The sequence below is a fragment of the Channa argus genome, chromosome 20 (assembly GCF_033026475.1).
Source record: "Channa argus isolate prfri chromosome 20, Channa argus male v1.0, whole genome shotgun sequence".
NCBI classification, from domain to species: Eukaryota; Metazoa; Chordata; class Actinopteri; order Anabantiformes; family Channidae; genus Channa; species Channa argus.
This window is the reverse complement of record NC_090216.1, coordinates 19,297,365-19,313,426: the sequence shown is the minus strand read 5'-3', so window position 1 is coordinate 19,313,426 and position 16,062 is coordinate 19,297,365. Positions and strand designations below refer to the sequence as shown.

The following is a 16,062-nucleotide window of genomic DNA, read 5'->3' as shown; positions in this document are numbered from 1 at the left end:
CAGTTCATTTGTATCCATAATATTTTTACTTTATGGTCTGCACTTGTATAGAGCTTTTCTACCTATTGGCACTCAAAGCACTTTACACTGCTTCTTATTCACAATTCATTCGCACTGACAACCACACACACACACACCAGTGGGGGAGCTGCTATGTAGCTTGCCGACGCTCACCAGGAGCAACTAAGTTGGGGTTCAGCGTCTTGCTCAAGGACACTTTGACATGTGGAGGAGATTGGTGGACAACTGCTCTACCTTCCTGCTCCACAGTCGCCCACACAATACTAAGCAACAATTAGTATTCTCAGAAATTAAATGAGTATAAAAAGGATATTTAAAAGAAAGGTAATGGATCACAGAGCATAAAAAGAGATTTTGATTTAGTATAGTTGCAGGAGGAACCAATTGGCTTGGGGCTAAGCCAGAAAATCTCCAAGAAAATCAGAAAATAGTAGTGAAAAAAACGTTTGGTTTTGTAATGACCCTTTGTGATGTTAGGGTCGGTTTCGACCCACTTCTAAAAATAAGGTTACAAAGCAATAATTAGAGCAAAAACTGAAATAATAAGTGCACGGACAGCCAGCTCCTCTCCCAATCATGTGAGATTTAGGTGACTCTTGTTTTCCTGTATACCTGCACAAATACAAAACAAACAAACAAACATGGACATGTCCAAACGTGTAAATTCAGTATTGAATTGGTGACTTGCAGAGTTCACATCTCCAATTTGCAGCTTCAAAAATGAAAAAAAGATTTTCAGTGAGCCAAGTTCTGGATAGTACTTTTGGTGAAAATGAGGAAGGAAACACAGAAAAACGTGACATGGATGAACAGGTTTCTGAGGAGGAAGACAATGTGGAGTTTCATCCAGAAGAGACAAACACATCTGACACCCCTGAATTTGGTGAAGGATTCAAGTCCAATGATGGTAAGATCTTTTGGAGGTCAGTACCTCATGACGCACATGGCAGGGCAGCTGCTGCAAATTTCATCAAAATGACCCCTGGAATCCCAAGGTTTGCTGTGATGAGAGTCAGTGACATATGTTTTGACAAACCTTGAAGGAAAAAAGTCCATGGTGACACGTGGAAAGACATTGATGAGGAATATCTAGATGCTTACCTTGGTGTTCTTCTTCTTGCTGGAGTGTACAGATCCTGCAATTAGGCCACTGATAGTCTCTGGGAGGCATCAACAGGCAGAAATATTTTTCGGGCAACAATGTCACTTCAGACCTTTCAAATTATATCAAGAGTCCTCAGATTTGACAACAGAGATACCAGAGCAAGATCTAACAAGCTCTCCCCCATCAGGGATGTCTGGGAGAAATGGGTGCAGCTTCTTCCGCTGATGTTCAACCCAGGGCCAGAGGTGACAGTAGATTAACTTCTTGTCCCTTTCCGAGGAAAATGCCTGTTCCGGCAATACATACCCAGTAAGCCAGGCAAATATGGTATAAAAATCTGGGCAGCCTAAAAAAAACAAGCTATGCCTGGAACTTACAGATTTACATAGGCAAAGCTGCTGGTGGCATCCCAGAGAAAAATCAAGGAAAACGTGTGGTCCTCGATGTGACTACTGGACTGCAGGGTCCCAATATCACATGTGACAATTTTTTTCAACAGCTATGACCTTGGACAAGAGCTTCTGAGGAGGAAACTTGCATTTTTGGCTTATTTTTTGGCTTTTGCTTGAAGTAAATGTATATAGGTCAAAACTAACTGGCAACACCATAGATGTTACTATTGTTAAAAAAATATATTTTTTAAATAAATTGAACATAATTATTAAATTTATGTGTTCTAACATCCCTCAATAATGGTAAGGTTTTTATATTGACATTGAGGGGTATGCTGAAGAAGAAAAGCCCCAAAGGCCAACACCCAAAACATTAAAACTAATATTTTCATGGAAAAGGAAGCCTAACCAAGAAATGAGAAACAAATTGGATGATAAATATTTATTTACTACTTTATTTAGGAAATAAAGGAGTGATGATAATGTAGTCTATGCATGGAATTTTAAAAATCCAATTCAAAAAGTGTAGTCTAAGAGGTGTGGATGGCAGCAAAAAAGAAAAAGCTCATAATAACATAAGACATGAGACTTGTCTTGGATTTGCAAAAAGTTAAAATTTAATGCTGACCATGATCAAAAGCTGTCACAACGCAATCATGGACTGGACTGGACCTGCTGCATTCGGGGCTTTGTAACTACAGACCAATCAGAATGCCCGTGCTTACCCCTGACATTCTACTTTCTTTTGAACAACTATTTACAGGAAATAAGAAGCCATAAGAAGTAAACTTTCAAGAGTTTTTTCTAAAGAGGTTATCACTACTCTGGGGCCTTCTGTTTTTGCTGTTATTAACAACAGAGTTGCCGCCAGTGCCTTCCCAAGAAACTGCAATCATGCTATGGTGCAGTCACTGATTAGAAAGCTATGTTTTCCAATTTGAGGCCCCTTTCCAAACTTCCCTTTCTCTCAAAATATCTGGAGAAAATTGTATGTCTAATTGCAGAGAGAACATTTTGCTTACAAATTGATAATGTCCAGTCTTTTTCTGCTCCTCTCTTGTACGGGGTCCCGCAGGGCTCAATTCTTGGGCCTCTGGTTTTTTCCTTCTATCTGCACAATTGTCTGTTATGCGGACGACACCAAGATATACTCTATGTGCCACTGAGACAGAAGGATGGCTCTTCTATAAGCTCACTGATGGATTGTCTTGAGGAAGAGCCTGGATGGGTCTTTAAATTCCTCCATTTTAATTTAAAAAAACAGAGCTTATTGTATTTGGTCCACGCACCAGCAGTGGGCCCTCTCTTGTAGACCTGGGCCCTTTGACACAATTTGTTAAACCTGCTGTCACAAATTTGTTTTTTAAGGTGGACAGTGGTTTTAGCTTGAATGGACAGATGAGTGCAGTCGTAAAAGCCAGCTTTTTCATTTAAGACAATTGGCAAAAGTTAAATAATATTTGTCAAAAAGCACTTTGAGACAGTATTCAGTAGAGAGACAGTATGTTAACGAGAGCACGGAAGTGAGAGTACATTACTATGGTCTTAGCCTCACTGCGCCTGTCTATTTTAGAGTTCAATTTGAAATTTTTTTAATTTGTTTTTAAATCATTAAATGGTGTTGCCCCTATCTCTTTGAGCTGCTACACTATATTGCCAAAAGTATTCGCTCACCTGCTTTTAGACCCATATGAACTTTAGTGATATCCCATTCTTAATCCATAGGATTTAATATGACGTCGGCCCACCCTTTGCAGCTATAATAGCTTCAACTCTTCTTGGAAGGCTTTCCACGAGGTTTACGAGTGTGTTTATGAAATACATAATACACAGTGGTCGCAGTCTTCGCTCTAATTCATCCCAAAGGTGTTCTATCGGGTTGAGGTCAGGACTGTGTGCAGGCCAGTCAAGTTCTTCCACACCAAACTCACTCATCCATGTCTTTATGGACCTTGCTTTATGCAGCTGAATTCATTTATTTGTATGGGTGAGCGAATACTTTTGGTATATAGTGTATATATGGACTCTCCTTTCAGGTCACTCAGGTCAGCTGGCCAGCTGCTCCTGGACATGCCGAGGACATAGCGGAAGCTCAGGGGAGATAGCGCATTTGCTGTTGCAGGCCCAAATTTGTGGAATGCACTGCTTTTGCAAGTTAAAAATTTTTTATAAAGTGGTTCATAAATAAAGTTGGTTTGGCTTGGCCTAAACTAAGTGTAGGAAACTAAATGTCAATTTTGTGCAATCCTGTTTGTGTTCCTGCCTCATTGCATCCAAAAATGGGCTGAAAATGGTGTCAGTGTTTGTCAAAAGGTTTCAGAATGTAATTAAGTAAAGCACAAACAATGCTGTATATACCATCTGTAACATATGGACATTTAATGAGTTCATATTCTATGTATTTCAATCAGTATTACAAATCCCATTTCCAGAAAGTTGGGATGTTGTGTAAAATTTACAGAAAAATAATTAGATGATTTTCAAATCATTTGAAATCCCTTTTGATTTTAAGTAGTACAAAGACAACAAATCAAATGTTGAAACTGGGAGATTTGAAACATATTTGCTGTTGTTGAAATTGATTTCGGAAACACATCAGAAGAAATGTTGGGCCAGGGTCATGTTTACCACTGTGCATGTGTGATAAAGTGAGTTGATTCAAGCAGCTATGATGGAATTGGAAATGTGAAAGAAAAAAGATATACACTGTAAAATAAACCTACTAGGTCTTTCTCTGTCTTTCAAAATAAAAGCACATTTACCACATTTACTTGCCCTTACTATATATTTTCTCTCCCCTTCAAAATAATAAAAGTCAAGGAGATGCTGCAAAACTATAATGACTAACAACTCACCAACATCATAGCTCATGCAATGCAACACTTCTGTAGATGTAGTAAATGGTATCATCTTCCACATCAATCACTGGGGATTACTGATAAGAGGTAATTGCCTCGTTGCTTATCTGAAGCCTGAAATTAATATAGAAGTTTGGCCTTACCTTAGTCCAGCAGTGACTCAGATAAATTTGTTCATTTATATGGTTTCTTCTGTCCCTGATGCAGACTTGGAAGGATATGATACATTTATGTTACAGAAGACAGTGTTTTTTAAATTAGAGATCATGCCAAAACCTTCCTGTGTAACTTTTTTCTACACACATACACACACGCCGTACACACAAGGCAGTGGAGGTGACTGTCTGGGGTGAAAGTATGCGTTGTATGGTAGTGCTTTGTACCCACAAGTAGATGGACTTTGGTAATATTGATGCGTACATGGCAGGTTGGTATTCCTGGATAAGCTTTGTGCTTGTGGATGATTAGGAGAGTTAGGAACATTGTGCTTTGATGCATGCAAGACTGGTAACTTGCCAGTCTTATATGCATATATATAATATATTAAATTCAATTCAATTTAATTCAACTTTATTTATATAGCGGCAATTCATAAGAAAGTCATCTCAGGGCACTTTACAGAATAAAGTCAAGATTATAAAGATGTATAAAGAGAACCCAACAATTACCCCTGGAGCAAGCCATAGGCAACAGTTGAGAGGAAAAACTCCCTTTAACGGAAGAAACCTCCAGCAGAACCAGGCTCAGGGTGGGCGGCCATCTGCCTCGACCGGTTGGGGTGAGTGGAAAGGGGAGAGAGAAAAGAACAGAGCAACAAAAAGCAACAACAAAACATCAGGCAGGTTGGTAGGACCAGTAGCTGCACTCTGGAAGACACACAGCTTCAAAGCCGGAGACACGATGGTGACAATTGCGGGGTGAGAGGAGAGGAGAGAGGGTCAAGAGGAGGAAAGGAGCTCAGTGCATCGGGGGGTGGGTCCCCCAGCAGTCTAACTGTATAGCAGCATAACTATAACTAACTATATGCTTTATTAAAGAGGAAGGTTTTAAACCTAGACTTAAAAGTAGAGAGGGTGTCTGCTTCCCAAATCTGAACTGGGAGCTGGTTCCACAGGAGAGGACGTTGATAGCTAAAGGCTCTACCTCCCATTCTACCTTTGGAAATTCTGGGAACCACAAGTAGGCCTGCATTCTGAGATCGAAGTGGTCGACGGGGATGACATGGTGCTATGAGGTCTTCTATATATGATGGAGCCTGACCATTCAGAGCTTTATATGTAAGAAGCAGGGTTGTAAATTCTATTCTAGATTTAATGGGAAGCCAATGGAGAGAAGCTAGTTAAGGTGAAATATGATCTCTCTTGCTAGTTCCAGCCAGCACTCTTGCTGCAGCATTTTGGATTAATTGCAGGCTCTTTAGTGAGTTACTGGGGCATCCTGAAAGTAGGGAATTACAGTAGTCCAACCTAGAGGTAACAAATGCATGGACCAATTTTTCAGCATCACTTTGAGACAGGATGCTCCTAATGTTCCGTAGGTGGAAGAAGGCTGTTCTAGAGATTTGTTTTATATGTGAGGTAAAGGACAAATCCTGGTCAAAAATAACTCCAAGGTTCCTTGCAGTAGTACTGGAGGCCAGACTTATGCCATCTAGAGTAACAATATGGTTGGACATCATATTTCTGAGATTTTTGGGGCCCGAATACTATAACTTCAGTTTTGTCTGAGTTTAGAAGTAAAAAATTGTGGGACATCCAGGCCTTTATATCTTGTAGTCATGCTTGAGGCTTTATTAACTGATTATTTTCGTCTCGTTCCATTGATAAATATAGATGCGTATCATCAGCATAGCATCGGAAATTTATGGAGTGCTTTCTAATAATGTTGCCTAAAGGAGACATATATAAAGTATTGATCATAAAACAGAGCCTTGTGGAACTCCATAGCTAACCTTTGTGTGCATTCATCATCAGGATTCATCAGGATTCATCATTAACATGAAGAAATTGAAATCTACCAGATATATAAGATTTAAAATAACTTAGTGCAGTTCCTTTAATCCCAATTTCATGTTTCAGTCTCTGTAACAAAATGTTGTGATCAATGGTATCAAATGCAGCACTAAAGATCTAACAGAACAAGTATAGAGATGAGTCCATTATCTGTGGCAATGAGAAGATCGTTGGTGACTTTTACCAGTGCTGTTTCTGTACTATGATGAACTCTAAATCCTGACTGAAAGTCTTCATACTAATTATTCCTATGAAGGTGATCACATAATTGTTTTGCAGCTACTTTTTCAATTATTTTAGAAATAAAGGGGAGATTAGATATTGGTCTGTACTTGGCTAAAACACCTGGGTCAAGACAGGGTTTTTTAAGTAGTGGTTTAATTACAGCTAGAGTTGGAATAGGGTCTAGCAGACAGGTTGTAGGTTTAGATGAGGTAGTAATTGAAGTTATCTCAGAGAGATCTATGGTTAAAAAGTAGTCTAACAGGGATTGGGGCCTAATCGATGATTCTAGCACTGCTGTACATGAAGATCTATCTGTAATATTTGGGGGGAGGATCTGGTGAATTCTTTCTCTAATGGCTACTATTTTATTCATAAAGAAAGTCATGAAGTCATTGCTGCTCAGAGTTAAGGGAAAACTAGGCTCAACAGAACTATGGCTCTTAGTCAGCCTGGCTACAGTGCTGAACAGAAACGGGGTCGTTCTTGTTTTTGTTTTGTTTTTTTTTTCTTCCTTCTCCTTACATACATATACATAGAAGCTGATAAATTTACTAAGCTTGGTTCCCATCGCCAGTAATACATGTTAAAATTAATTACATACACTTATAAATAATTAAATAGGGAAATAATTGGTAAGTAAAGTAAATTATCCTGAAAAAATAAAGGCATAAACAAGGACACAAATTAATATTTGCTGGAGATGGGGTTTGAACATGAAAAGCTTGTACCTTAACAGTAGTTTGTTGTTTCCTGCTGTATTTTTGTTGCTCTCAAGATTGAAGTGAAATTAATAATGTAATAATGAATTCTAACAATGACTGTGCTGTCAGGCAAAAATTATCTAATCTTGCTTGAGGGCAAAACAGAAAATCATTTAAATGAAGCTGTCCAATGATTCAAGAACTCTCCAGTGCACACCATTTACTCAGCTATGGTAGTATTCAGTACAGGTGCATAGATGCACATGCACCACACATAAACACAGACAATATTTTGCATTTTAAAATTCAAGGGCAAATCATACAGTGAATTAATTTTAAATTGTATAACAATGATACTATAATTGCTTATAGGCTGGGGTCTGACAAATATAGTGTAATAACACACAAAACACACGCAGACCCAGAGACAAGATCAGAAAAATGACTAGATAGGGTCAGTCTAAATTTGAATTAAATGCTAAAAGCAATTGTTTGTAAGCAGATTGGGCTCAGGGTGGATAAAAGCTAAGAACTGCATGTAGACCTTGCACAGACACATTGGTATGCAGTGCCTGATGCCAACCCAAATTAAAAAGGAATGTATTACACAGGATTTTACACTTGGATGACCAGGCTCAAGAAAACTCATCAATGCACAGAGTAAGAGATAACAACCAAAACAAGGGAAGTGTGGTGTGTTTGGGGCGAGGAAGAGGGCTCCTTCTACTTGTTTTCTGATCTTCTGAAATACATGCAAGCATATTCAATTATAAGCAAATTATATAATATATATGTAATTTTTATTTATATATTTATTTATTTTCTTCTTTCTTTTTAAACCTTGACATTTTTACAAATATTTTCTGGTGACACCAGACACTAATTAAAATATACAGTATTATATTGTAGCCAGGGCAAAACCCATAGACATAACAGGTTTGAGGTGACTGATGGTACTGGACTTATTGGGCTTTATTTTTTATATTAACTGTGCAATGTTGGTTTTGGTTCTACCATTGCTGGGCTTGAAATCTAATTTGACCTAGGACTTGTTTCTTTCTGGACCCTGGAACTGTCACCACCCTATCTTAGGGCCAACACAAGGAGACATGTACAGACAAACAACCATTCACACTAACATTCACACCTACAGGCAATTTAGAATCACCAATTTACCTAACATGCATGTCTTTCCACTGTGGGAGGAAACCCACACAAATACAGGGAGAACATAAACACAGAGGCTACATCCAGGTATATTTAAACCCAGGACTTCACTGCGTAAACCATACCATAGAACAAAATGCACAGTATGAATAGATATGATAATGACTAGATGAGACCCTTGGATATCCAAGATCATCATTCCAAACCCCTGTTTAAAAACTATTCAGGGTCGTGACTATTCAGGTTTTTAGTGGGTACCCATCACTGTAATGGAAGATGGCTGTATCAGAATGCAAACCAGGAATTTACTGTTGCTTTTTACTACAGTAACCCATTTCTAGTAGTGCTTTTGTTCACCAAAACTAGGTATTTTTAAAAGGTCTACCAATTTCCACACAGCAAGTGATTGTATCCTAGACCAATGGGCCCATTATTTAAGTCCCAAAATATTATAGTAACTATTTTACTGAACAGCTGACTTGGTAAAACATGGTAAATGGTCTGTACCTATATACACTTTTTCTGCCTGTTGGCACTCAAAGCCCTTTGCACTGCTTTTCATTCACACTCACAATCACACACACTCACACACTGATGGGGGAGTTGCTATGCAGCTGGCCAACGCTCACCAGGAGCAACTACAGTAAGTTTGGGTTCAGTGTCTTGCTCAAGGACTTCAACATATGACCGGAGGAGCCTGGGATCGAACCAACAACCGGGCAGATTGGTGGATGAGCGCTCTACCTTTTGCGCCACAGGCACCCTTTGAAAGGTTCTAACTCCCCATATATTTTAAGCTTTAATCTTTTAGCTGCTATGAATCAATTTCTTCCATGCACCCTGAATTCTGCTTCCCATTAATTAAAAAGGATTTGAGTGAATTAATTGGTAGGTGTTGGAAGCCACCTTATAAAATGTGAATTGCTTATTCAAGCAATGTAATTAAAAGGAAACCCACACCTCAGGAGGTCCATCTCTTATGTTAAGGGCCTCTACACACTCTGACAACAGGTTAGGGGCAATGCAGATTTTTTGATGTGAGTAGGCTCAATTAAGTCAGCCCACATACAAGATAAGAGTCAAAACGTCCCCTTGCAGTTTTACCACAGTGTTTATCTCACAGTTCCTTCATCTACACGAAGATGCATCAATAGCAGTTTAATTAGCTTAAGAAATCTTGTGGTGTCAGTCAACCCTGAGGGACAAATGCCGCTGTGCACAGACACGAGTATATTCTGTAGTTTTGCAAATAATAATCACTTCCACATGCAGGTGTCTTCACAGATAGGTTAACCTTCTTGTTTCATTTTATTTGTTTTTATTTTAAGGTATTTACATTAATTATACACAAATCAACGAGATTTAATCTTCTTTGCCTATTTGAGGTACTTAATTACTTAATTACTATTTGGGGTAAGTAATTTATAGGTAAATGTTCATTCAATGTCTATTTTGTTAAATTAGTCTCCAATTTTATACATTTTATACACTTTTTACGTGGTTTAAAACCACAAGAAGCCTGTCACTGCTACTAAAAGTTTGAAAATTACTTGGGACCTAGCTGAAGACGACAATGCATTAGGCCACATAAATGCCTTTTTGAAAAACATGGAGTCTACCAATTTGTTTTGTTTGTTTTGCATTTTAGAATTCATATAAATTGATAATCACCATGTTAATCAGTCAATGCAAAGGTCAGCAATAGCTAAAAATAAAAAGCTTCTGCCTGAATGTTTTGTACACTAAGCTTAGCTAATAAGAGTGTTAGAACTAGGGATTTAATTGGGATTTAATTTCCCAATTCTTCTACTTTTACTTTATGGAAACCCTCAACTTTTTTAGTCAATAGTAAATAGTCTCAACTCATATAGTTCTTTTATAACTTTTCTTCTCATTCACCCATTCACACAAGCTGCTATATGGCTGACCTGATAAACTAGTAGCAACTAGGGTAGTATTCAGTGTTTTGCTCAAGGGCACTTTGACACATGACAAGAAAAAAAATCTATCAAAGCATTTTAAATGGCAAAAGGTCTGCAGGTATACAGTACTTTTTTAGCTATGGGCACTCAAAGCAATTTACAGTGCTTCTTATTTACCCATTCGCACTTACAATCACACACACACACTCACTGATGGTGGAGCTACCAACATTCACCGGGAGCAACAAAGTTGGGGTTCAGTGTCTTGCTCAAGGACATTTTGACATGTGACTGGAGGTGCTGGGGATTGAACCAATAACTGCAACATTGGTGGACAACCACTCTACCTTCCTGCACCACAGTCACCTCTGCATTTGGCAACTGTTTACCTCCTAGGTCACAGGAGTTTTTAAAAGCCATTAAACACAGAATAAGTTCAGGGTTACAGTTTTATATTTTAAACAGAATTAAATATTATTCCAGTGCAGTACTTATTCACATACCATTAGTGATGTTTATTTGACAACACACCATCATCCCTGCATCTGCTTGTACAGCATTTGTTCCTATTTGGTTGCTGCTTATGTTTCCAGATGTGTTAATTGATTTATTTATCCATCACCTCCAACCTTTATCTGGTTATGGGATGAATTATTAATTGATTTGAGTGTGTCAGGATCTCTTTGTCCTTGCGAGAGGTCTGCTGTGATCTCCGAAGGACTCCCATTGAATATTTTTTTTAGTGGGAGGAATCTTCAGGTGTTTTTCATTGCCAATTTTCGTGTTTGACAACATCATCATACAATCATTACATCAGGAAACAAGTATTACATTACTCTCACACATCATATAATGAACACAGCAATCGATTTATATGACCACACCTGTTTGTTACACTATATTTCAATATGATAATATAGTATCATTGTATAATTAACATATACCATGTATACTATGCATCATCAAAATGCATGTATGAACACATAAAATATATACGCAAAAAGACTTTTTCCAATATTGCATCACTAATTTGCAGCTTTAAAAAATGAAGCTCACAATACCTGTGCTTTGACCGCCACTTGGATGCCACCTAAATGTTATGTGCAAAATTAACTCTAAAGAAGGAAGCGCTCAGCTATTTTATGTTTTTGAATAATTAGTAATAAATTTTAGTGTAAGTTTGACTTTAAAAAGATGAGAATGGAGGTTAAAATATTTGGTGAAAATACGAGCATGTCCACAGTAGAATTATTCAAATATTCAAATTAATTCAATTACATGCTCATTCTGTATTACTTGCTGTTACAGTTTTCATTTATCGTGTTATCATTCTTCGATAGTAACCTGACAGCGTCCCACTGGGTAAAAGACAGGAGATTTTTTTTTTTTTCAGAAGTGACTGTTTGATACCAGAATACAGTGCCTTAAAAGAATATTTATACCTCTTGAAAATAAGGTAAAATACCCTTTATACTCCTTCTTCTTCTTCTTTTCCTTTGGGCTGTTCCCTTTCAGGTGTCTCCACAGCGAATCATGTGCCTCCATCTAACCCTGTCCTCTGCATCCTCTTCTCTCACACCAACTAACTTCATGTCCTCCTTCACTACATCCATAAATCTCCTCTTTGGTCTTCCTCTAGACCATACTTGCTGATACTGTTTTGTTACACAACACACCTGACACTTTTCTCCACCCGTTCCAACCTGCCTGCACTCGCCTCTTCACCTCTTTTTCACACTCACCGTTGCTCTGAACCGTTGACCCTAAGTACTTAAAGTCCTGCACCTTCTTCACCTATGCTCCCTGTAACCTCACCGTTCCACCTCTGTCCCTCTCATTGACACACATGTATTCTGTCTTACTGCGGCTAAGCTTCATTCCTCTGCTTTCCAGAGCAGACCTCCACCTCTCTAGATTTTCCTCCACCTGCTCCCTGCTCTCACTACAAATCACAATATCATCTGCAAAAATCATAGTCCATGAAGATTCATGTCTAACCTCATCTGTCAGTCTGTCCATCACCAGAGCAAACAAGAAGGGGCTCAGAGCTGATCCTTGATGCAGACCCACCTCCACCTTGAACTCCTCTGTCACATCTACAGCACCTCACTACAGTCTTACAGCTCTCATACATGTCCTGCACCACTCTAACATACTTCTCTGCCGCTCCAGACGTCCTCATACAATAACACAGCTCCTCTCTCTGCACCCTGTCATACGCTTTTTCTAAATCTACGAAGACACAATGCAACTCCCTCTGACCTTCTCTGTACTTCTCCATCAGCATCCTCAAAGCAAATACTGCATCTGTTGTACTCTTTCTAGGCATGAAACCATATTGCTGCTCACAAATGTTCACCTCTGCCCTTAACTGAGCTTCCACTACTCTTTCCCACAACTTCATTGTGTGGCTCATCAGCTTTATTCCTCTGTAGTTGCCACAGCTCTGCACATTTCCCCTGTTATTAAAAATTGGCACCAGTACACTTCTCCTCCAGTCCTCAGCATCCTCTCACTTTACAATATCTTGTTAAACAAACTAGTCAGAAACTCTACTGCCACCTCTTCTAGACACTTCCATACCTCCACAGGCATGTCATTAGGACCAACTGCCTTTCCACTCTTCATCCTCTTCAACGTCCTCCTCACTTCACTCTTTCTTATCTTTGCTACTGCCACCAGTCACCCTCCTACCTGTCTCCCTGATCAAATTAACTGTAGTAGTCTAGTCATCTGGAAGCACTTCCAAACCACCCACAGTCTGTCTCAGCTCCTCCCTGAAAACTACACGACATTCTTCCTTTTTCAACTTCACCCTTCATACCCCTAAAAAAGATTTTATTTATGATTTTCCTTTCATTTCACAATTATGTACCACTTTGTGATGTATCACATAAAATTCCAATAAAATACATTTACATTTGTGGTTGTAATGTGACAAAATGTGGAAAATTTCAAGGGGTATGAATACTTTTGCAAGGTGTGTGTGTGTGTGTGTGTGTGTGTGTGTGTGTGTGATTGCAAATGGGTGAATAAGAAGCAGTGTAAAGTGCTTTGAGTGCCAATAGGTAAAAAAGTGCTATATAAGTGCAGACCATTTACAAAAAATGTGAGGCTCTGAACTTCTCAAATGTTTCTGAATACTTGTCAATAAGATGGATGAACATTGGCTGGGGATTACATTAAACAAATTCTAAAGCTTCTAAAGCTTGCCCCCCGAATTTGTATTGGAAAGTATCTTGATAGTTAAAGGTTTTGCCTCCCATTTTACTTTTGGAAACTCTGGGAACCATAAGTATGTCTGCATTCTGGGATCAAAGGGGTCTATTGGGATGACACGCTACTATGAGCTCTTTTGTTTTTGAACCACAAAGCTAGTGGTTTGACTCCCGATTCCTCCTGGCTACATGTCAAAATGTCCTTCACTCAATTGCAACTTTGTGATAATAGCTGTACAAATTATGCAGCACCTTACTACTTGAGATCATATACACCATCATTATTATGTTCGAATACTTGAACACTTGAATTACATTTGCATCCTCTAACATTGAAACTATATGTAGAGGGGATTCAGACCCTAATCCTAGTACACTAACAAAGTACATTCATGCAAAAGGTGATAAAAGGTCATAATTCTACTGCGTTTATTATTGAGATCTACTTTGAGGTCTGCCTACTTTGACCTCAATAATAAACACATGGTAAAATTATCATCTTTCTGACAGTTTACAGAAGTAGAACTTATGGCAGAGTGGGTTAGAGTGTGTGAATAGGTGAATGTGAAACACAGTTGTAAACCATTTTGGACCAAAGTGTTATTCAATTCAATTCAATTCAACTTTATTTATATAGCGCCAATTCACAACAAAGTCATCTCAGGGCACTTTACAGAATAAAGTCAAGATTATAAAGATGTATAAAGAGAACCCAACAATTCCCCCTGGAGCAAGCCATAGGCAACAGTGGAGAGGAAAAACTCCCTTTAAACCTCCAGCAGAACCAGGCTCATGGTGGATGGCCATCTGCCTCGACCGGTTGGGGTGAGTGGAAAGGGGAGAGAGAAAAGAACAGAGCAACAAAAAGCAACAACAAAACATTGGGCAGGTTGGTAGGACCAGTAGCTGCACGCTGGAAGACGCACAGCTCAAAGCCAGGGACACCTGCAGAAAGGGACAGAGAGAGGGGGACAGAGAAGGATAAAGACAACTAAGGGAGAGAACACACAGAGTTAATGACATACAGTGGTGACAATTGCAGGGTAAGAGGTGAGGAGAGAGGGTCAAGAAAAGGAAATGAGCTCAGTGCATTGGGGGGTGGGTCCCCCAGCAGTCTAAGCCTATAGCATCATAACTATAACTAACTATATGCTTTATTAAAGAGGAAGGTTTTAAGCCTAGACTTAAAAGTAGAGAGCATGTCTGCTTCCCGAATCTGAACTGGGAGCTGGTTCCACAAGAGAGGAGCTTGATAGCTAAAGGCTCTACCTCCCATTCTACCTTTGGAAATTCTATCAACCACAAGTAGCCCTGCATTCTGAGAGTGAACTGGGATGATATGGTGCTATGAAATCTTCTATATATGATGGAGCCTGAGCATTCAGAGCTTTAAATGTAAGAAGCAGGGTTTTAAATTCTATTCTAGATTTAATGGGAAGCCAATGGAGAGAAGCTAGTGAAGGCGAAATATGATCTCTCTTGCTAGTTCCAGTAAGCACTCTTGCTGCAGCATTTTGGATTAATTGCAGGCTCTTCAGGGAGTTACTGGGGCATCCTGAAAGTAGGGAATTACAGTAGTCCAACCTAGAGGTAACAAATGCATGGACCAGTTTTTCGGCATCACTTTGAGACAGGATGCTCCTAATTTTGGCAATGTTCCGTAGGTGGAAGAAGGCGTTCTATATGTGAGTTAAAGGACAAATCCTGATCAAAAATAACTCCAAGGTTCCTTACAGTAGTGCCATCTAGAGTAACAATATGGTTGGACATCATATCTCTGAGATTTTTGGTCCCAAATACTATGACTTCAGTTTTGTCAGAGTTTAGAAGTAAAAAATTGTGGGACATCCAGGCCTTTATGTCTTGTAGGCATGCTTGAAGCTTTATTAACTGATTATTTTCATCTGGTTCCATAGATAAATATAGCTGTGTATCATCAGCATAGCAGTGGGAATTTATGGAGTGTTTTCTAATTATGTTGCCTAAAGGAGACATATATAAAGTAAAAAGTATTGGTCCTAACACAGAGCCTTGTGGAACTCCATAGCTAACCTTTATATGCATGGAGGATTCATCATTAACATGAACAAATTGAAATCTATCAGATAGATAAGATTTAAACAAACTTTGTGCAGTTCCTTTAATCCCAATTTCATGTTCCAGTCTCTGTAATAAAATGTTATGATCAATGGTATCAAATGCAGCACCAAGATCTAACAGAACAAGTATAGAGATGAGTCCAGTATCTGAGGCCATGAGAAGATCGTTGGTGACTTTTACCAGTGCTGTTTCTGTACTATGATGAACTCTAAATCCTGACTGAAAGTCTTCATAAAAATTATTCCTATGGAGGTGATCACATAATTGTTTGCAACTACTTTTTCAATTATTTTAGAAATAAAGGGGAGATTAGATATTGGTCTGTAATTGGCTAAGACACC

At 38.8% G+C, this 16,062-nt stretch overlaps 1 pseudogene; it reads left to right on the top strand.

Annotated features, from left to right (window-relative positions):
* The first annotated feature begins 822 nt into the window (after positions 1-822).
* LOC137106100 (piggyBac transposable element-derived protein 4-like) lies at positions 823-1,695 on the top strand (annotated as a pseudogene).
* The last annotated feature ends 14,367 nt before the right edge of the window (positions 1,696-16,062 follow it).